Here is a 23,211-nt window from a genome sequence, read left to right as displayed (position 1 = left end):
AGCTTGGGCACTCACTGTCCCTGAGCTCTTCCTCTCAAGGCGAACAAGCTACCACTTGAGCCACAGTGCCACATGGGGTCTTTTGGTGGCTCATTGGTTATAAGAATCTAACAGGCTTTCCTTGCCTAGGCTGTCTTTGAACTGTGGTCTTTGGATCTCAGCCTCCTGAGAAGAATGGTCCCAGGTGTGAGCCATTGGAATCGGGCCTATTGTTTTTGCCAGTGCTGGGGCTTGAACTTAGGGCTTGAGTACTGTCTCCGTGCTTCTTTTTCTCAAGGCTAGTGCTCTACCACTTGAGCACTCCACAGCTTCTGGCTTTTTCTGAGTATGTGGCACTGAGGATTCCAACCCTGGCATTCATGCATGCTGAGCGAGCTCTCTACCACTAAGCCACATTCCCAGTCCCACCTTTACAATATTATCCCTCAACTTGCCTATCCTCAAGGAAAGTCTTCTGAGTATAAATCATCTAAAAAATCCGTGTAGGAAGTTGTTAAAGATAAACAAGACACAGCTCATATTTGGGAGTGACTCCAAACATGTTAAGGCTGTGACAAATGCCTCCATTTAATCATGTATCACGTTTCAACACTTAATAAAGTATTAATGAAAAATGAGTCAATGTCCTAAATTGATGTGTATAATTTTATAATAGATGTGCAAAATGTAATAAATATTATGTGTATAATGATACTAATATAATAATAAAAAATCATAATTTGTAATAAACATACACATGTAATATATCACATATATTACACATGTACATAAATATTATTTTCCATTATAGGGACTTCATTCAGGCCCTGGGAACTCTACCCTGAATTTCTTTTCCTCAAGGACAGTGAGCTTCCCCTTCACCTACGATGCAAAAGAGTTACCCGGATGGTGAGATCAAATCCCAGCAGTGGCAGAAATACTAGCCCCAGTTCCAAGACAGTCACTTAATTATTTTTAATGGAAGGAGTTATTTTTATTCAATTCCATACTGAATATTTTAAAAAATGCAGTGTATAATTTTGTATATCTATTCAGACATCCTTCCCTTACCTGCAAAGTGCTTCACTGAGCTCTAAATTGTTTCCTTTTTTGTACATTTTTTGTTGTAAAAATGTGGTATAGAGGGGTTACAGTTATATGAGCAAAGTAATGAGTACATTTACTATTGAGCATTGTTGCCTACTCCTTTGTTTTCCCCTTGCCTTCCCTTCCCTCCCACCTCCACAGCTATTCCCCTCCCCCCAGCTGAGGTCAGTGACTTAATTTTTTGTTTTTGTCTTGGCACAGGATTTGAACTCAAGTAGTAGAAACTCTGCAATTTCAGTCACATTGCTACAGATATACCAAGATCCTGAGTTCAAATCCCAGGCTAGGAAAGAAAACTGGCAGAAATTCCAAACCAGGGGGATTTTTTTCAATTTAGTTCAACAATTAATTAATTTTTTTATTCATTCTTTTTCTTTTTGCCAACCATGGAGCTTGAAATCAGGCCATGGCAAGTCTACCTCAGCTTCGATTGCCTTAGACTAGGCTGCAGCCTCTCACCCATAGTCAATCTTGGGATCCTAGGCCCTGAGAGCTTGCAGGAAGAAAAAAAAAGTGGGACAGCACAAAAAGTGTCCAGCTGCAGAGGACTGGAGGTTTTACATTATTTTTTTCTTTGCAGGGTGATCATACTGAGTCTGAATGACACGGCTGCAAAGTGGAGCTGAACTGATATTCCTGAAGGCTGGTGGGCCATCAGGGAAGCCATAGGCGAAACCTGCCAACATAGGCACTGGGTTAAAAATCTAAGTCCTGACACCTACCAATGGCAGGACATCACAAGAGACTCATTCCTATGCATAGAAATACTGATTGAAAGAGTAGTTCGTGCATCAGTCGAATCTAAAAGTGGATGTAATAATTCTAGGATGCTGATTGATTTTAATTGATAGTTTATTAAGCATGAAAAGAATAATATTACTTCAAAGGCAGTATAATAAATACCTAAGAGTTGGTAGGAATGTAGAAGGCATCATTTAGTCAGATAGATGGCTCTGGCACTCTACCAATATGTCTTAATTGTATACCACTCAGATCATGACAGCTCTGTCTCAGCTTCCATCACACTAGCCTGGGATGCAGCCTCCAGAACCAAAGCCGATCCTGGAATCCTAAGACCTGATGTCTGACAGGAAAACAAAATGAAAATGACATTAAAACAAGCCTCAAGCCGAACATGGTAGGCGGTTTCTTGGCTTTGGTTCCTTGCATGGTGACCATCCTAGGTCTGAATGACATGGATACCACGCACAGGTGACCTGTCATTGCTGAAGGCTGGCGGACTGTCAGGAAAGCTATAGGCCAACCCCACAACATAGTCCCTGAGTTCAAATCCTGGTCTTGTCACCTACCAATGGCAGGAGATCCTAAGAGACTCCTGCCTGTGCATAGAAATTCCAATGGAATGGTATCCAACTCATGATTGAATAGTTCATGCAGCGGTCTGGACTCAATTAGATGAAATAATCCTAGCACGCTGATTGAACTCAATTAATGGTTACTTAGGCATGAAAAGAATAATATTCCTTCAATGGAGGCATAATAACTACCTAAGACTTGGTAGGAACGTAGCAAATGTCATTGAATACTAGATACACAGCTCCAGCACTCTGTAATAATATGTATTTATTGGTGTACTACCACGTGTCTATCCATGTATAGCTATTTTGGCCACCCCTGAAGTTCAATCTCAGAGCCTGCCAAAAATGTCATACTGGAGTAAGAAGCCAAGTGTGACACCTGTTTTCCTTTTCTGTGAGAGTGCGGGATGTCAGGCATGATGGAGAACAAGTCTACAAATCTAAATGCTATGTGATAGGGTGTAAAAAATGTAATACAAAGTTAGGTGTCATCATAGTCAATAAAATAAATGGTAAATAAATGAATAAACCAAAAAGTAAAATGAATGACCACACCAAACATAATATAGACTGAACACCTGTCTCGAAGTTCAATCCTATCTTTAAAATACATGTAAGGACTACGTTTTCCATGTTTGGGGCCTGAATTCAGGCCTAGGGAAGAGGCCTGACTTTCTGATCTTCAAGCATAGAGACCTTCCCCTTCCCCCAGAGTGCACCAGAGTTACCCAGACCCTGAGTTCAAATCGCAGGCCTTGCAGACAAAAAATAGCATACATTCCAAGCCAGGGAGCTTCATTAGCATTTCTCATATTTTTTAAAGTTCACTTGGCCTTTATTTGATATATTTTGATTTTATAACAAGAGAGTTTTTCAAAAAGGGGTTTAAACGTTTACATTTCAGCATAGCACATTGGTGTTTCCATTTTGTCCATCTGCCATGAAAAGTGAGAATTAAAATCAGTACATCCTTCCTCCCTAGAGGGACAGTTCATGTTAATTCTATTTAGAGTTATTTCTGTAACTATAAACTCTCTGCAATTGTATCGTGTGAGTTTTCCTCAGTGACTACCACAAAATACACTAGAGGAGTCCTCATACCACAAAAGGTTGGGTTTCTGAATAAAAACTCACTTCTGTGAGGACAGGAGGTACTTGTAAGCATTATGGGAATAAAGTGAATTTTAAAATGAGAAACTGAAACATTGGGATGGGGATGTAGCTCAGTAGTGGAGTACTTGCTTAAAGAGCATAAGACCCTGGAAGAAAAGGAAGACAAGTTTCCTAAAGCTCAGAAGGTTAGAATTTTATGACCTGTATGAACAAATTTCTTTCTTTCTTTCTTTCTTTTTTTTTTTTTTTTGATGGTGGGGCTTGAACGCTGGGCTTGGCTGCCCACCTTCAGCTCTTCAACTCATGGCAAGTGCTCTACAGCTTGAGCCACAGTGCCATTTCCAGTTTGTTGGAGATAAGCCACAGTGCCGTTTCCGGTTTATTGGAGGTAAGAGTCTCATGGACATTCCTTTCCAGTCTGGCTTTGAACCGCCATCCTCATATCTCAGCCTCCTGAGTAGCTAGGATTGTAGGAATGAGCAACCAAAGCCCAGCGCATGAACAAATTTATCAAAGATTGATTCTGAGGAATGAAACTTGAACAAATTTATCAAAGATTGATTCTGAGGAATGAAACTTGGAATACACTTTTAATATAAATAATTTATAATGCCATCCTTAAGGCACTAATTCAGAAGTATTTATTCATTGGCTAGTTTCTTAGTTTATTTAAAGATATATATATATATATATATATATATATAATATATCTACATGTATATTATTAAAACATAGCTTTGAAGTGTACCTAAAAGCATGTGTGCTCATGTAAAGTTATACAACTGCTTGATTTTTTTATTTTCAGTTTGTTGGTGCCATAAATTAGGTGGGATGTGTGTACTGTTGTTTTGTTCTCTCTTTTTGGAGGATTTCTCTCTGCTTTCTTTCCCTATCCACCCCTCTCTGCACTTTAATTCAGCTTGCTCTTTCTTGGCTTGATTGTTCATAGCTGATTTTCTACCACTTCAGCCATACCTGTAGCCTGGCTTTTTGCCAGTTAATTGGAGATGTCGTCTCTCAGGCTTTTCTGCCTGGATTAGCTTTGAAACTTCATCTTCCAGTTCTCACCTCTTGAATAGCTGGGATTACAGATGTGAGCCACTGGGGTGCTTAGGGATGAATTCGACTTTGGTTGGTGTATTCTTTCTGTTTTTCTAAGCATGGGATCATCTACTATAGAATTTCTGTGAATGTCCTGGGTCTGAAGTAAGATATATAATACATATGCTAATCTGTATAGTTATCCTAAGATGTAATCCATTTAATACAAGTTATAAGTGTAATAATAGTCAATATAAATAATGAATGAATGAATAGTGCAAAAAATAAAATAAATACACAGTAAAAAAATATGCAGTAAACATAAGTATGTAGATACTCATTATTTCAAATGTGGATGAATATTACTTTAACAGGGCTGGGGATTGAATTCAGGCCTAGGGAACAGGCCTGAATTGCTTGTCTTCAAAGACGGTGAGTTTCCCCATCCTCCATAGTGCATTAGAATTACCCAGACTCTGAGTTCAAATCCCAGGACTGACAGGAAAAAAAAAAAGGCACGAATGTCAAGCTGGTGAGCTTCATTAGTATTTTTACAATTTTTTTTCCGTGGGGCTTGAGCTCTGGCCTTGGGCTCTGTCCTTGCGCTCTTCAGCTGAAGGCGAGTGCAGTACCGCTTGAGCCACAGCACCACTTCTGGTTTTCTAATGCTTTATTGGAGATAAGAGTCTCATGGGCTTTACAGCCTTGGTTGGATTGAACCACAATCCTCAGCCTCTTGAGTAGCTAGGATTACAGGTGTGAGCCACCAGCGCCCGGCTATTTTTAATATTTTAATATTTTTTTGATTGATTGATTGCCAATCACTGTACTTGAACTGAGGTTGTGGCAACACTGCCTGAGATTCCATCACCCAGGCTGGGATGTTGCAGCCTCTGGGCCCACAGCCGATCAGGGGATGGTGCGCCTCAGGGACTGACAAGAAAACAAATTGAAAACAGCACCGAAAAAAACGCCATCTGTGGATGGTCGGTGGTTTCTTGGTTTTCCTTCCTTGCATGGTGACCAATCTGGGTCCAAATGACACGGCTGCAACCTGTAGGTCACTTGGCACTGCTGAATGCTTTCAGGTTGTCAGTGAAGCCATAGGCCAACCTGAACACCTAGGTCCTTAGTTTGAATCCCGGTCATGCCACTTACAAAGGGCTGGGGAGCCTAAGAAACTATTGCCTGTCCATAGGAGCACCAGAAGAATGTGAACAGTGTCATGGTTGGATGAGTAGTTCATCAATCAGTCTAGCAGAAAATTAGACCCAATAATCACAGGACACAGACTGATTTTAATTCATAGTTTATTATACACTAAAAGAATAGTGTTGATTAAATGGTGTCCTCACTAAAGACCTGAGAATCTGTAGGAGCGTAGTATGCATCATTGAACACTAAATAGACATTTCTGGCAGTATGTAAATGTCCTAAATTTATATTTATTTGTATACCATCATCTGCATAGAACATTTTTGCTAATTTGGCCAAACCTGAAACTTGTTCCCAGGTCTTGGGATCCACTTGGCACCTGCATGGGCTAGATGCTGCCGTGCTGACACTCACCCCTTCATGAATTGGGTCTACTAGTCCCTCAGTCAAGGTACCATCATTTCCAAATATTCTTCCTGGAGTAAGATTCCATGTGTGACAACTGTTTTCCTTTTCTGTGCAAGTGTTGAGTGTCAGGTATGATGTACATATTATCTCTGCAAAGCTATATGCTATGGAATAGCTTGGAACAAATGTAATTAATGTTATAGGTGTACTCACAGTCCATAAAATAAATGCTAAATCAATCAATGAATCAATAATAATAAAATATAATGAATCACTCCAACAAACACTATTGGAAATGAATATAGAGATATAACTCAAATATTTAAAATGTCTATAAATGTTATGTTTTTCAGTACTGGTGCTTGAATTCAGGCCTAGGGAAGAGTTGAGAAGTTCATGCATGATTCGCATAGGAAATGATCTTAATTAAGACTGCATGAAGTGTGACAATAATAATTACATTTAGGAAATCGAGGCATTGGGAAAGATCCAAGAATCGGTAGTCACATGGAAGATAGGATTCCAACACAGCTCGCCACATCTCCAACTCTATACAAATAGGCCTTTATTAGCATATTAATTTCAGCTTATGAATGGGTGAATATGGTTCTCCACCCCCACCACAGGGCTAGATCTCAGGTCCTGGGTATGGTCTAGCTCCTTAGTGGCTCACAAGCTGGTGTGCTCATGTGGACCCATTTGGCAGTTGGTTCTGCTAGGCCCTGAGTTCAAGTTCCAGCACTGCCAAAAGGTTCATCCTGATGTGAGATGCCAAACCTTGTAGATGTTTTCATATCCTGTGCAAGTCCTGGGTCATAGCTAGGATCTAGAAAGCATAGGCAGCTCTATACCCATGGGAAAAGGTTGTCATCCATGTGAGTACAGTTATATATGTCATCCTATACTCAGTAAAATACACAATACATAGATGAATTAGACACAAAATAAAAAGATTAACTACACTGAAAACAAGGTGCATACCACACCCGTATGTTGAGATCCTAGGTTTAAAAGAGGTAGGCTTGTCCAGTTCTGGGGCTTCAAATCAGGCCCAGTACCAGGACTAACCTTTTAGTCTTCAAGGACGGTGAGCTTCACCTTCCCCCTCAGTGCAACAGAGTTACCCAAACCTGAGTTCAAATCCCAGCTCTCACTGTAAAATGGCACAAATTCTGAGCTAGGTTTCTTCCTTCATAGTTTTTTTCTGTTTTCTTTTACCAGATCTGGGGCTTGAACTCAAGTCGTGGCAACTCTGCCTTAGCTCTGATCATCCTAGGCTGCAGCTTCTGGACCCACATCAAGTCCTCGAACCCTCGGACTCTGAGGTTTGCTGGAAAAAAAAAAAAAAAAAAAAAAAACCTTCGAGGGGAAAAAAAGCAGAGGAAATTCTACCTGGCTCTTTTATGTTTATTTTCCTTTGCATGGTGACCATTCTGGGTCCAAACATGGCTGCCTGCAGAATGAAGTTGACCTGGCATGGCTGAAGACCTGCTGATTTTTGGGGGAGCCACAGGCTAACCAGACAGTGAAGGCCCTGAGGACGAATCCCAGTCAGCCCTGTGACGATGAGGGAATGGCTGGAGATCCTAGGACACTTGTTTCCAGACCTTGGAAGAGTCGTGGAATGCAATCAATCTCATCCTTGAATGAGTAGTTCTTGCTTGATATGAGTAGGAAATCATAGGCAAGACTCATGGGGTATCGATTATTTTTAATGAAGAGTTGATGAAACATGACCATAATCATCACAATCATGAAATGGAGGCATGGGGGAAGATCCAAGAATCGTTAGTTCCAAGGTTGATTGGATTCCATCACTGGTCGCCATCACTGTGGGGCTCAATCTCAGGTCCTGGGAATGGCCTAGCTTCTTAGTGGCTCACATGCTGGTGTGCTTACCTGTTGGGTCTTCGTCCATCCCACAAAAGACTGACGGAGTCCGAGGAAAGGTAAGTGTGGCGCTCGCCCGTTCCTTAGCCTCCCTCAGCCCAGGAGACAATCAGACACAGCAGGGAGCCAAATCCAGCAGGTAGAAAAACTCGTTTATTAACAGAGAGCAGCCCCTTTTAAAGACAAAAAGGGTGGGTAGTATGGTAAGGGAGGAAGAGGAACCAATCACTGTCAAGGTCATACCCTATCATTCACCTGGCTGGTTAGGCACTGATCGGCAGGTCAATTGGGCTCTACCCACTCTACTCTCTCCCAGAGCCATCTTGGCTGGCCATGTGCTCTACAGTAAATTAGGCTCTGCCCACTCAACCCCCTCCAAGCACCATCTTTGCTGCCCATGTGCTCCACAGATTCCCCCTTTTTTTTTTTTAAATGGCTGACCCACCTAGCACAGTAATAAACATCAGTCCCACCACAGTTAGAATGTCCGAAGCTGTTCAATTAATTCCTGGGCACCTGGTGTCGTTTAAGTAAGCCAGTTCCTTGTACGTGTCTTTTAGCTAGCACAGGAGTCAAGATCACCTTTGAGCTTTACTGTCAGCTCCCAATTGCTCCCAACATCATCTCCCCCTGTCTTTGCTTAAAGAAGTGAACCCGCCTGTCTTAGGTTGGGTGGATCGCCTTGTCTGCCTTGCCCATCATTGGCAACTTCTTCAGAGCGAAGCTGAAGGCCCTGTCTTAGGTTGGTCAGACTGACACCCCCTCTTACCCATCTCTGGCTGCAATTCCTCTGGGGGGGGGGGAAATTCATTCATTTGGAGCTTGTTAACTGGCTGGCTAAGCTCATAAGAGTTTTGCAGTGCACGTATAATGCAAGGAAGGCATAGAAAAACCATCAGCAAAAGCATTCCCAGGCCAAGAAATGTCACTACTAGTCCTTTAACCTTAGTGAAGGATGGGATAGCAGTCTTTGCCACTTCAGAGTCCAGAGGTGGGGATTGTTCTAATCCAGCTATTTGCCTGTGGGGTTGGACAAAATCTAAGCTGGAAGCATAACAAAAGGTGGTTGTTTAACAATTAAGTATGGATTCAATGCTGCTATACAAGCAATTAGTAAAAGAACAATTAAAGCAGGTAACATTAAAATAATTAACTCCTACAAAAATATTAAGCAGTCCATAGGGTGGTGATCAAAATGAAGGTCAGGCCACCAGGTCGAAGGGACAGCTTCTCTTGTGGTGCTCCTGATGATTTCTGCATTGCCAGCGTTGACCACTGCTCAGGTCACTTGTCGAGGTTGATGCAGATTCCATAGGGCCATTCACAGGATCGGGAGAGTCAGGACAGCCAACAGCTGGAGTATCGCCATCTGCTGGTTGACCTTGGGGATGGTTAATAATTGTCTTTTTGGCTTTTGTCTTTAAAACACAAGCCTCGGCCATGGCCGTTTTTTTGTTTTTTGTTTTTTTTCCTTGTTGGTTAGCTTATTCTTGGGCATCCTCCTGTATAGAGGAAATGGGTAAAAACTTGGGTTCCTGGCAGGGATCCAAATGGGAGCGGACGCCCCTATGGGAAAAACACATCCAAATCCCCGATCATAGTAACTAGGGGGTCAGGTCCTCTCCATTGTTGTGTCAGGGGGTCCTTCCACCTGACTTTCACTTGGGGCTTAGGGTTTAGTTATCCCCAGTGCTTTTGAAATCTGGATTCAGTTGCCCCTTTTGACAAATTTAAAAACAAAGCTATCTGTAACTGTATATGGGGGCTAACTGCCCCTTTTTTGTTTTAATAATTGCTCTTTAAGACATTGATGATTTCTTTTTATAATTGCTTGGCCTTGGGGATTATAGGTAATTCCTGTAGTATGATTAATATGCCATTTGTCAAAAAACTCTGACATTGCTTTGCTAACAAAAGAGGGTCCATTATCGGTTTTAACTTGTGCTGGTAGACCCAAGGTGGCAAAGCATTGAAGAAAATGTGCTTGTGAATGTTTAGTTCTTTCTCCTGTATGTGCTGTGGCCCAGCATGCTCCTGAGTAGGTATCTATAGAGACAAAGATATATTTAAACTTACCAAAGGCCAGGAAATGAGTGACATCCATTTGCCAGAGGACGTTAGGTTTAAGGCCTCTGGGATTTACCCCGGGGGTTGTAACGGGGTACTTTTAAGAAAGGCTGGCATGTTTTACAGGTATGTACTATCCTTTTAAGGTCCTTTACAGGAATCTGAGGAAATCTATGCTGAAGACCTCTCCAATTAATATGGGTTAAATCATGCAAACAGGTAGCCTCTTGTAATGTTAATGCTTGTGGGCCAGTAGCTAACTGGTCTGCCCACTTATTGCCTAGGGGAAAAAACCCAGTAAGTTTTGAATGCCCTCTCAAATGTTGAATATGAATAGGGGCTCCCCGCCCTTCTAATAGGCCCTTAAGGGTAACCATAAGGGGGGAAATAGGGTTTTCATCCAGCTTAATATGTGCCTGGGGAATATGAGGGAGCAAGTTAATCATATATAGGCTATCAGAATACAAATTAAAGGGTTTTTGAATGTCCTGAAGAGCCATAATTATGGCCAGCATTTCTTTATATTGTGCTGACCCTTGACAAGGTTGAAATCTTTGTTGGCTCGGGGTCTTTTGTTGTTCCTCAAAGGCTGCATATTCAGAGCCTGCTTTACCTCCGTCAGTAAAAACATGAAGGGTGCCAGGAATAGGAGTAGGAGAAAATAGAGATGGTATTTTGAGGGGAAGTCGCCATAACATGACAGTCCATTTGGATGGCCCATAATGGCAGTCAATTTGGCCTAGAAACCTGTCCAAGGAGACGAGCATTGGCTCGAGTGAGCCACTCAACGTCTCCCATCCGAAAAGGAAAAACAATGGAGTGAGGGTCGAGGCCATAATGCCTTTGGGCTTGTGTCCTTCCCTTCACAATAGCATCTGCAAGTTGGTCTGCTTGAGAATACACCCGAGGCGTGCCCCCAGGGGAGTGTGAACCCACTCTAATGGCTCCCCACTTTGAGTTAAAACTGCAGATATTAATGTGACCCCTGCAAACAACCAAAGGGAAATGGGCTCACTAATAGAACACCTCTTTAGAGAAACTTTATCCAGGGCTTTTTGGAACTGCAAAAATATTGCCCTATGGCTGTCTGTAATTGTAATAACTTCTTGTGGTGTCCTGTCTTTTAGCAGGGCAAATAAGGGCACAAGACTACCTTTAGGGACAGAAACCCATGGCAACAGCCAATTTATTTCCCCTAAAAGACTCTGAAGTTGGGTTAAGGTTAGAGTGGCCGGAATATCCAGCAAAGGCTTAAGGGGGCTGGCCTGAGTCAAGGTAAGGTGGGTCCCGAGCACCATAAAAGGAGCTTTTGAATTTTATTAAGGGCTATGGTAAAACCCCCCTTTTTTAATATGTCCAGAACCTGGGCCAGAAGGCCTTCCAGGCAGCTTGGGTCTCGGTGTCCCAGAATTATATCATCCATGTAGGCATAGACAAAGGAGTTATCTGAACCCAGCACAGGCTCTAAAAGTGTGGCCAAGTATTGTTGGCAGAAGGCCGGGCTATTGGCCACACCCTGTGGCAGCACTGTCCATTCAAACCTCCGATCAGGCTGGGAAAAATTAAGAGAAGGTATAGAGAAAGCAAACTTCTCGCAGTCATCTGGATGCAGAGGGATAGAGAAAAAACAATCTTTAATATCAATCACAACCAAGGTATATTCTGAAGGTATAGCAGGAGTCCAGGGCATGCCTCTTAGGGGCTTTCCTACTAGCTCCATCCTTTCATTTACCTTTCATAGATCTAGGAGCATCCTCCAAGCCCCAGAGGCTTTTTGAATAACAAATACGGGTGTGTTCCAAGGACTTATAGAAGGGCGGATATGCCCGAGGCTTATCTGTTCCTCCACCAGAAGGTGGAGGGCTTCAAGTTTAGGTTTGGTCAATGGCCACTGGGCCACCCAGATTGGGCTTCCTGGCTTCCACCTAATGGGAAGTACTTGGGGGGCAGTGGTCTTTAGGATTGGGGGTGCACCCGAGAGGGTCCCCTATGTTCTTCCTGTTTAAGCCTTTGTGCTTTTTCTCCATCCAGGATATCATCATATGATGCTCGATGGTCTGTAGTGACCATGGCATCCATTTGTCTTAGTATGTCTTGCCCTAGTAAATTGACAGTGAGGTTCTTTGCCACTAAAGGGCGTATCTTTCCCTGTTCTCCATCTGGGCTAGTCCATGTCATAAGGGCAACAGTTTCTTTGGTCTCGGAGTTGCCCCCTACCCCCAATATTGGAGCCCCAGGTGCAAGCTTCCAGTCCAAGGGCACTACCTCCTCCCTGAGTATGGTTCGGTCTGCCCCAGTGTCAATTAAGCAGTGAAACCTCTTTCCGCCTATGAGAATACTCATTTTAGGGCAGAGTCCGTCCTCCGGGGGATAGTCCAATGGGCCTGGGTCACCCCGCCATGAGGCTGCCTGGGCCTCACAGCAGAGGGGGTTCCTCCTTGAGTTAAAGGGGCTAGAGGATGCCCCTCCCCAAGTTTAAAGACTTCCCCTCTAAATCAAACTTGTATCCCTCCATGCCCCTGGGGCAGGGTGTAGGGGGCGGTTTGCTCTCAGGCCGGTTGGCGGGAGATTGTTGTAAACAGTCCCTCTTAAAGTGCCCCTCCTGCCTGCATTTAAAACAAGTCCCTCTTCCCGATAGTCTTGGGGTTCCTTGGCCCTGGGCTGCCAGCGCCTGAGTAATAGCCTCAGTCATTGCAAATGCCTGAGCCTGTAAAGCTAAAGCTAGTGATTGGGACTGGTGCTGTTGCATTCCCACATCCTGCGAGGCCACCACCCATCTGCTCAGGGAACTCTCTCTCAATCCCGAGCAGGCCATGAGGTGGTCTGCATTCATCCCTTCCCAGACCAGCAGCTTTACAAACTGATCTCGGAGTTTCCCTGCTGGCAGCTTGCGGTGAACACTCTGTTGGACTCGGTCTATGAAATCAGGTAGAGACTCACCCGGTTTTTGTCTCACTCCTGCTATGGGGGACTCAGTAGGCCCATCATCTAGTTTGTACCACGCAGCAAGTCCTGCCTGCCTCACCTGGTCACGGTACGGGCCAGGTATTGCGGCCTGTTCGACGCCGGTGGAGTAGGCTTCTCCCGTCCCTGCTAACATGGTATAAGTAATAGGTATTGCAGGTTGAGCCTGCCAGTTACTCTCTGCTCTCACTCTGCATTCCTCCTTAAAGAAAGCACACCATTTAATAAACTGAGAACTAGTAAGAACGGCTTTGGCCACATCCATCCAGTCATTAGGGACACAAGGGTGATAGGCAATGTCTTGGAATAGGGTCTGGGCCCAGGGAGAGTTTGGGCTATCCTCCACCACCGCCTTGCGTAGCTCTTTAAGATCCTTAGCTTCCCATGGATACCATTCCAAGGGCCTGTTAGCTCCTGGTGCCAGATTGACCGGATATGCTTGGGGAAACGAATCCTGTGGCCGAGAGTCTGGGCTCTTGGGTGGCCCTTCCTTTCCAGGGCTCTTTGGTGGCCCTTCCTTTCCAGAGGAGGTCTCCGAGGAGGTTACTTCCCCAGCCCTCGGCCCCTCCATAGAAGGCTGGTAGGGGTCTGGGTCTTGCAAGTCCCTCTCACAGGTCTGTAGGGCACCGTACCTCCCCTCCAATCAGGAGAATAGGGAGGGGGCCTAGGACCATCAGTATCAGCTGGGTCAGAGGGGGTAATATCAGCTGGGTCAGAGGGGGTAATTTTTACCCTCGTTTTGACTTCTACTGTGCACGTCTCAGTGTGTTCTCGATTGGATTTGACACTTTCCTTTTCCTTCTCACTTCCCAAGTCCTCCTGTACCCCTTCTAGGCCTAATGTTGCCTCTTCCTTCTCCTTCTGTGATATATCATTACCCATATTTAGGGTTTCACTTACCCCGAGAGACTGCTTAGCCTCGGCCGGTATCTTTTCCTTTCGTGCCCCACGTTGGGCGCCAGATGTTGGGTCTTCGTCCGTCCCACACAAGACGGACGGGGTCCGAGGAAAGGTAAGTGCGGCGCTCGCCCATTCCCTAGCCTCCCTCAGCCCAGGAGACAATCAGACACAGCAGGGAGCCAAATCCAGCAGGTAGAAAAACTCATTTATTAACAGAGAGCAGCCCCTTTTAAAGACAAAAAGGGTGGGTGGTATGGTAAGGGAGGAAGAGGAACCAATCACTGTCAAGGTCACACCCTATCATTCACCTGAGCCTTCATGGGCTGGTTAGGCACTGATTGGCAGGTCAATTGAGGTCTGCCCACTCTACTCTCTCCCAGAGCCATCTTGGCTGGCCATGTGCTCTACAGTAAATTAGGCTCTGCCCACTCAACCCCCTCCCAGCGCCATCTTTGCTGCCCATGTGTTCCACACTTACCTGGACCCTATTGGGCCTGCCAGTCCCCGAGGTCAGATCCTAGCACTGCCAAAAGATGAATCCTTACGTGAGAAGCCAATCGTTGCACCTGTTTTTCTGTCCTGTGAAAGTACTGGGTCTCAGCTAGGATGCAGTATGCTATATACGCAACTCTATATTCATGGGAATCAGTTGCCATTCATGTCAGCACAGTTATAGCTGTCATCATATGTAATAAAATACAAAATGGGCATCCATGACTAAGACACACAATAAAAATAATAACTACACTGAATGCATGATGCATTCCACATCTCTATGTAAAGAGAAATCTTATGTTTAAAGCAGGTGAGCATAGGATTTTTGACAGTGCTGGGGCTTTAGTTCAGGCCCTAGGACTAGGCCTGACCTTGTAGTCTTCAAGGATGGTGAGCTTCACCTTCCCCCACAGTGCAACAATGTTACCCAGACTTGAGTTGGAATCTCAGAGGTGGCAGAAAAATGGTGAGAATTCTGAGCCAGGGTGTGTTGTTATTATTATTATTATTATTGCCAAGCATGGGATTTGAACTCAGTTCAGGACAACTCTGCCTCAGCTTCGATCACCTTAGGCTGGCGGGCTCCCATGGACCTGAGATCCTAGGCTCTGAAGTTTGCAGGAACAAATGACAGAAAAATGACAGAAAAAATGTCACAGGATAGATTTTTTAATATTTATATTTTATATTTTCTTCTTTGTACGGTGACCATACTGGGTCTGAATTACACGGCTGCAAAGGCTACTTCACCTTGCATTGGTGAAGGCTAATGGGCTATCAGGGAAGAAATAGGCCCATGTGGCAACATAGGCCCTGAGCTTGAATCTTGGTCCTGACACCTACCAGTGGGGGGAGATCCCAAGATATTTGTTCCTATGCATGGGAATAACAATGAAATGTTAGCAAACTCATGATTGAATGAGAAGTTTCTGCATGTATTGGTCTAGTCCAAAATTAGATATAATGATCTTTGGACAATGATTCATCTGAATGAATGGTTTATTAAGCATGAAAAGAATACTATTCCTTCAATGGTGGCATAATAAAGACCTAAGAGGTAGTAGGAATGTAGTTGATGTCATTGAATCTTAGGTAGATGTCTCTGGCACTCTGTACAAATATATATTTATTGGTGTTCTACCACCTGTCTACCCATGTATGGCTATTTTGATCACCCCTGTAGCTCAATCTCAGGGTCTGGAAATTCCCTGGCAGCTTCATTGGCTAGAGGTTGCCGTGTTGACACACCCATTCAGGGTCTGAATTGGGTCTGCCAGGCCCTGAGTTCAGATCCCAGCACTGCCAACAATTGGATCATGGAGTAAGAAGCTGAGTGTGATACCTGTTTTCCTTTTCTCTGAGAGTCCTGGGTATCAGACATGATGGAGAACACATTGACATTGTCATCAATATCATAAATGTAATATGTATCATCACAGTCAATAAAAAATCTCATATCTAAAATATACTTGGAATTCAAAAAATTAAATCCCCCAACAACAAAGCCTCAAAGAAATAACTGCCCAATAAATAAGTGGGCTAAAGACTTGAAGAGAAATTTCTCTGAAGAGGAAAGAAGCATGGCCAATAGACACATGAAGAAATGCTCAACCTCCATAGCCATAAAAGAAATGCAAATCAAAACAACATTGAGATACCACCTCACCCCAGTTAGAATGGCAAAAATCAAGAACTCTAATAACAAAAGATGCTGGAGAGGATGTGGACAGAAGGGAACCTTACTACATTGTTGATGGGAGTGTAAACTTGTTCAACCACTTTGGAAAGTAGTATGGAGGTTCCTCAAAAGACTCCACATAGAACTCCCCTATGACCCAGCAATCCCACTTTTGGGCATTTACCCAAATGTTTACAAACAAGACCACACTAAAGCTACCAGCACGACTATGTTTATTGCAGCACTATTTACTATAGCTAAGATATGGAACCAACCCAGATGCCCTTCAGTAGATGAATGGATCAAGAAAATGTGGTATATATACACAATAGAATTCTATGCCTCCATCAGAAAGAATGACATTGCCCCATTTATTAGGAAATGGAAAGACTTGGAAAAAATTATATTAAGTGAAGTAAGCCAGGTCCAAAGAAATATAGGTCCCATTGTTGCCCTTATTTGTAATATCTAGTGTATGTCTGAGTCAAGCAGAAAAGTTCAGATAAGGTGGTGATAGGGAAATGAACCCATTGTTTCTCTTATTTGTAATATCTAGTGTATGTCTGAATCAAGCAGAAAAGGTCAGATTAGGTGGTGATAGTGAAATGAACCCTAAGATATGTACTCAAATGTGTTTTTTTCTTTCTTGAGATTTTTTCTAACACGTTTATAAGATTATTTCTTTGTTGCTTTGTACGTCCCTTCCCCACAGTATAACTCCTGCTTTCACTGTATTTGATGTTGGTATAATTTGTGGAGGGGAAGGGGAAAAACAAATCGTTTAAATAGGGATACAGGTGGACCCATTGCAAAACTGAGATGTACAAGTCATTATGTCGAAAATGAACTTTACAACTTTGGTGCAGCAGAGGCGGGGGGGAGCGGGAAGGATTGTGGGGGGGGCTGGGAGGAGGATGGGAAGGGATGGGAAGGGGAAACAAAGGAGGAGGCTACAATGCTTGATAAGAAATGTACTCATTATCTTGCCCATGTAATTGTAACCCCTCTGTACACTATTTGCAAAATAAAAAATGGAAAATAAACGAATAAAACAAAAATGCAGTAAATAACCACAACAAACAGGATATGGACTGACCATTTATACATAAGTACAAATCCTACCTTTATAATGTATATAAATAGAATGTTTCCTGGGTGGGTACTTGAATTCAAGCCTAGGGACCAGGCCATACTTTCTTGTCTTCAAGCATGGTGAGCTTCCCCTTCATCCCCAGTGCTTCAGAGTTACCCAGGCCTTAAGTTCAAATTCAAAGGTAGGAGAAACGGCGTGAATTGCAAGCCAGGGAGCTATATATATATATATATATATATATATATATATATATATATTGCTTTTTTTGCCAAACACGGTCATGAACTCAGGTCATGGCAACCGTGCCTCAGCTTTCATCACCATATTCTGGGGTGCTGCTGCTGGAAACACAGCCTATCCTGAGATCCTAGAACTTCAGGCATTGTGCGGGGGTTGGGGGGGTGGGGGTGGGGGGAATGCACAGAAAAAAAGTGGTGGGATGGCATTTTAACATTTTCTTCCTTTCCACCGTGGCCATCTGGGTCTGAGTGATCCGGCTCCAAAGGATACTTCATCTTGCATTGCTGAAGGCTTGCAGGCTACTGGGGAAGCCATAATCCTGAACAATGATTAGCCAGGCCTCTTTCCTGGCGACCAATGGGCCATTAGATGTCCCTTGAGTTTGGGCCAACTCCCTGCAGCCTCTGCCTTACCCTACCTCCAGTTTAACCTTCCCGTTGCCCTACAGATGGAGGCCTGAGAGAAAGCCACTTGGCCACCTATTTCTGGTAGCTGCCAAGGCTTTTGAGAGTCAGTATGTCACATAGAGAGTCATCATCCGCCACATTCTCAGATCTCAGCTTCCTGAGTAGCTAGGATAACAAGCATGAGCCACCAGTGCCCAGTATGTGATGCCTTTTGAAGGCATCTTGGCGAGTCTGTAAAGGAGCCCCAAAGGGCCTGGATAGACCATGACCCAATCAAGGAGCTGGGAGGGGGGAAGGTTGACCTTCTAGCCATTCTGTTCCCCCAAATTGAAGATGCCAGGTGATGTTGTATGCACCAAACACCTAGGCCAGCAGCCACCAGGCTTAGTGGGGGAAAAGTAGAGAATACCCAAAGACTGTAGTGTTGAAATCTCTGATTTTGCATGCATGGTGTGTGTGTGTGTGTGTGTGTGTGAGAGAGAGAGAGAGAGAGAGAGAGAGAGAGAGAGAGAGAGAGAGAGAGAGAGAGACAGAGAGACAGAGAGAGAGAGAGACAGAGAGAGAGAGGGAGAGAGAGAGAGAGAGAGAGAGAGAGAGAGAGAGAGAGAGAGAGAGAGAGAGAGAGAGAGAGAGAGAGAGAGAGAACTCAGGGCCTAGGCTCTATCCCTCTATCCCTGAGTTTTCTTGCTCAAGGCTAGTGCTGTGCCACTTGAGCCACAGCCCCACTTGCTTTTTGATGGTTAATTGTAGGTAAGAGTCTCAAGGACTTTCCTCTCCAGGGTGGCTTTGAATCATAATGGGGGCCCCAGGGAAGCAAGAGTAAACACAACTCACAAGTACTATCCCTATGGTGGGCTACTCTTGCCCCCTGGTGGCCACACGCGGAACATGCGGCCCGGTGCCATTATCCCCTAGAGTTCAATTTGGGGCAGTGACCAGGGCCAAGCTGACTTTTGCTCACCCTGATTGCTGATGCCAGAGCAGGTCTGTTCAACCCTAGGCCAAGAGAGCTCCAGGAAGCCCAGCTTTCCAGGCTCACAAGGAAGGAAGAGGTCAGCTCCAGGCTGAGCTAAGAGCCTTTTCTCACAGATACCCCAACTTGTCCTTACTTATCACCATAAGACCTGTCAAAGAATAATTCCAAATAAACAAAATTGGAGCTGTGACTTCAAGTGGTAGAGCTCTAGCATTGAACCAAAGAGCTCAGAGACAGAGCCCTCAAGCTTTGAGTTCAAGACCCCCAGCTGACCTTACCCCATAAAACATAGGCTGTCTAAATGTGAACTAGTAGGATTTGTGCAGTGTTTCTGAAGAATGGTGATACTGAAGAAAGCACCCTAATTCTGATGACAGCTGAACTTGTGACATACAGCTATGTGCTGAGTCCTTCACAGGGCGCTATTTACTGGGTCCTTCCCACATGGGGGTTTTGTGCTGTTTGGTGAGTCATCCCAAAGGGTGCTATGTGCTGAGTCCCTGAGAAGAGTGGGCCGTCCTGGGTTTTTCAAAGTGTGCTGTGTGATGAGTCCATTACACAACGCACTGCATGCTGAGTCCTTCAAAAGGTGTGGTGTGCTAATACATCCCAAAGGCTCCTGCTATGTTCTGAGCCCTTGAGAAGGGAGGGATGAGGTGTTTTTTGAGTGCTGTGTGCTGAGTCCTTTACACAGGGTGCTCTGTACTGTCCTTCAAATGGTGCTGTGTGCTGGGTCCTTCCACAGTGTGTATGTGCTGAGTACTTCAAAATTGTTCTGTGTGCTGAGTTTTTTGAAGGATGCTGTGCACTGGGTGTTTTACACGGCGTGCTTCAACACAGGGTGTGATGAGTCCCTGGGAAATAGTGCTATGTGCTGAGTTTTTCAAAGTATGCCATGCACTGAGTCCTTTACCTTGGGGGCTATGGACTCCCTCCTTCAAAGGGTGCTGTGTGCTGAGTACTCTACACAGCATACTACATGCTGATTCCTTCAAAGGGAGCTGTGTGCTGAGTCATTTACACAGGGTGCTTTGTGTTGATTTTGGAAGAGTGCTGTGTGCTGAGTCATCCCAAAGGTTGCTATGTTCTGAGTCCTTGAGTGGTGGTTATCCCCAACACACACACACACACACACACACACAAACACAAACACAAATACACAAACGAGTGTCACCATGCACCTTCTTGGTGTGTGGTGTGGAGGGGGATGGAGGGGTGGGGCTGAGGGGAGATTGGATCCACTGAGCCAGTACTGGGGATGGGGGGTAGTGCTTAGCTGAGGTAAGGCTGCAATTGCCATGGTCTAGAAACCTCAGGGCCCAGTCACTGCTGCAATTGTTGCCAGGGGTGGGGGGCGGGACCCAGAGGAGGAGGGGGCGGGGCCCAGGAGTGCACTTTATTGGCAGCAATGGCCAGGAGCCCAAGGGGGCAGGGGTCTGTGCTCAAAAGGGGCGGGGTGGCCCAGGAGAGGAGTGTGGGTCCAAGAGAGTGCTGGGAGAAGAGCGAGCATGAGCACAAGCACCAATGGAAACGGCTTCAGTGGCTGGTGGCTGCTCCAATCATAGCGTGGGTCCTGGCTGGGAGTGCAGAGCATGCGGAGCCTGCATGGCAGGCACATCGCCACACGCAGCCCCTCAGAGGCACCCAGCCATGGTCGCCCTGAATCTGAGGTCCCGGTGCGGGGAGCACGGCAGAGGCAGTGGCTGCTGAGGCAGCGGCGGCCACAGGTTAGGAGGCCGCTGAGGCTGCGGTGGTAGTTGAGGAGGAACAGAGTCTGCGCGCAGCCCCACCACTAGCCCGCGCTGCTTTTCAAACATGGCGCTGCTGGCTCGGAACCGCCAAGCTGGTGTGCCCCTGGCCTGCTTGTGCCCCCGACTTGATTCCAGCCCTCGGATCTCAGACTCCCAGCCCGCACCCGGAGTCCCAACCTACAGCTTCTCGCAGCAGCTCACGTGAGTGGCCAACCTGCACTCCCACACTCCACGACCCCCCTTGTAAATCCCGTCCCCCACTCTACTCTTCCTCCCCACTATCTCGGACCTGGACCCTTGCCTCTCCCCTCCCAGTCCAGTCCAGCCTGCGCCTCCTCCATGCCCCATAGTATGGCCTGCCTCTGCCACAAATGCACCCCAAGGGTGGGGTTTGGAGGTGGGTGTCCACCCAGGTATCGCACTCTCATCCCTAGTGGCCAGTGTCCCGGAAAAGGGGAGCTGCAGGGATGGGTGAGGAGGGGGCACCACAGAGCCCCAGGCCTGGAGCAGTGGGATCCACACAGCCTTGCATCTGCATCCTTTCTCTCCCTGGTGGGAACCTGGTGGCTTTAGTCAGAGGTGGGGAGCTGCACCCCACACCTGCCTTCTTAGGTCTTTTCCTTTTTGCTGGGGAGGGGGGTGTTGGATACAGAAGATAAGCCCCCCTTGCTGTGTGAGCCCTTGTCTTCTGTGCTCAGTTACCCTTTCACCTGAGGACATTCCCAGAAAAGCCCACTAGAGAGGTGAGGGCACTGGGGTCAGATAGAAGGTGGATATTTGGGAGAAAAACACACCCCCTCTGACACACATACAACTGGCCTGTACCCCCAACCCCAGCTGTCAACAGTTCTGACTGGGTGATCACATTTCCCAGTTCTGCCAGCTTCTTCTAGTGCTCCCAGTCCATCTGGTCTCCTTGTCCTCGCCAAGAATCTGCCAAGTCACCCAGAAGTATGTAGGAGGGAAGTAGGGAGTCCATCCATGTCTATAGCCTTTAAGACCCCATCAAAGTCCCCAACAACGCCCCCACCCCAGGTCAGATACCTCTCTGGAGGCACCATGACCCCCTGCTTTGTTTTCTGTCCAGGCTCTGAGGAGCCACGTGTCTCAGGACTCCTTCACCCAGAGTCCTAGACTAGGGTTTTGGTGAATGGGTAGTCAAGGCTGGTTGTTCCCAATGGGAAGGGTCTGGCCCTGGAGAAAGGGGGAGGCAGGGTGGTTCTGTGTTATTAGAGCATTGTTCCCCTTGGGTAGTTGCCCCTGGTTCTGACATGGGAACCCCAGTGCTTGAGCTGGTATATTGCCTAGATGAGAAACCAACAAATTCAGGAGAGGCACTGCTCTGAGTCAGTGTGTATGAGATAGAGAGAGAGAGAGAGAGAGAGAGAGAGAGAGAGACAGAGAGACAGAGAGACAGAGAGACAGAGAGACAGAGAGACAGAGACAGAGACAGAGACAGAGACAGAGACAGAGACAGAGACAGACAGAGACAGAGACAGAGACAGAGACAGAGAGAGATACAGAGAGAGAGAGATCATCTTTCTCATTGTACAGTCAGTATGTCTAAAAAGAGCAAAAGCATTTTTTGGGGGGGGGTTCTGGTTGTGGGATCTGAACTCTGGGCCTGTGCCCTGTCCCTCAGCTCTTGAGCTCAAGCTAGCACTCTACCACTTGAGCCACAGCGCCACTTCCAACTTTTTCTTTTTGCTTACGTGGTGCTGAGGAATGGAACTCAGAGCCTCGTGCATGCAAGGAAAGCGCTCTACCACACAGTCACCTTTCTAGCCCAAGCGAAAGCATTTTATTTGTGGGCATGTGTGTATTTGTTGTTCTTTTTTCATTAATGCCCAGTATGAGCCCAGCCACAATTTTAGTTTTCTCTTTCACCGTTTCATGGCTCCTTTAGAGAAGGTTTCAATAGATATTCCTTCCCACCACTTTCTCCCCCTTTCCTGCAGCCCAAAGTAACTGCTGGGCCTGCGTGGGTCTCTTCTAGGAGGCCTGTGTGAACCGCAGACCAGCGTGGATACCTGCCCTTCTGTCTTTAGCCAGAAGGCTCAAGAGGCTACTGTGACCACAGCCACACTCTTCCAGCCAGAGAGTCTGCTCTCATGTGTATAGTTGGAGCTAATTCAAAGTTGGGAATGTATCTGCCAAACATAAATAGGGAAGGAGATAGGGGGAGTAGGACAGGGTCTATGAAGCTATGAGGGTCTGGAAAGTGATGAACGGTGTGACATGGCAGATGGTTCACCACGACCGAGGATGAGAGGGGAATCTTACGCAGGGCATTGACGGTGTCCATGGGCATCAGAGCAGGGGGTGTTGGGCTGCCAATGTTGGCATGGATTTCCTCCCAGGGCAGTGCACTGGTGGGCAGTCCTCCCTGGAGTCCTGCAGACTCCAATCTGTGTCCCTCCTGAGCTGTTTCCAGCTGGGCAATGGTAGGCAAGTGTGTTCCCCCTGCTGGAGCCTGCTTGGGATCAGGACATGGCAGTTAGCTAAGGCTCTCTGAATGCCATTTTCTGTAACCTGCTGAAGGCTGTCTAGAAGGAAAAGGGGACTACTGATTTTGGAACTCATTAAGTTTGATTGGGACAAGTGAAATGCCAGCTTTTCCAGGGTTTT

The sequence above is a fragment of the Dipodomys merriami genome, unplaced genomic scaffold, assembly GCF_024711535.1.
Source record: "Dipodomys merriami isolate MVZ:Mamm:240054 unplaced genomic scaffold, mDipMer1.0.p SCAF_338, whole genome shotgun sequence".
NCBI lineage: Eukaryota > Metazoa > Chordata > Mammalia > Rodentia > Heteromyidae > Dipodomys > Dipodomys merriami.
Note: the sequence above shows the minus strand (reverse complement) of the source record.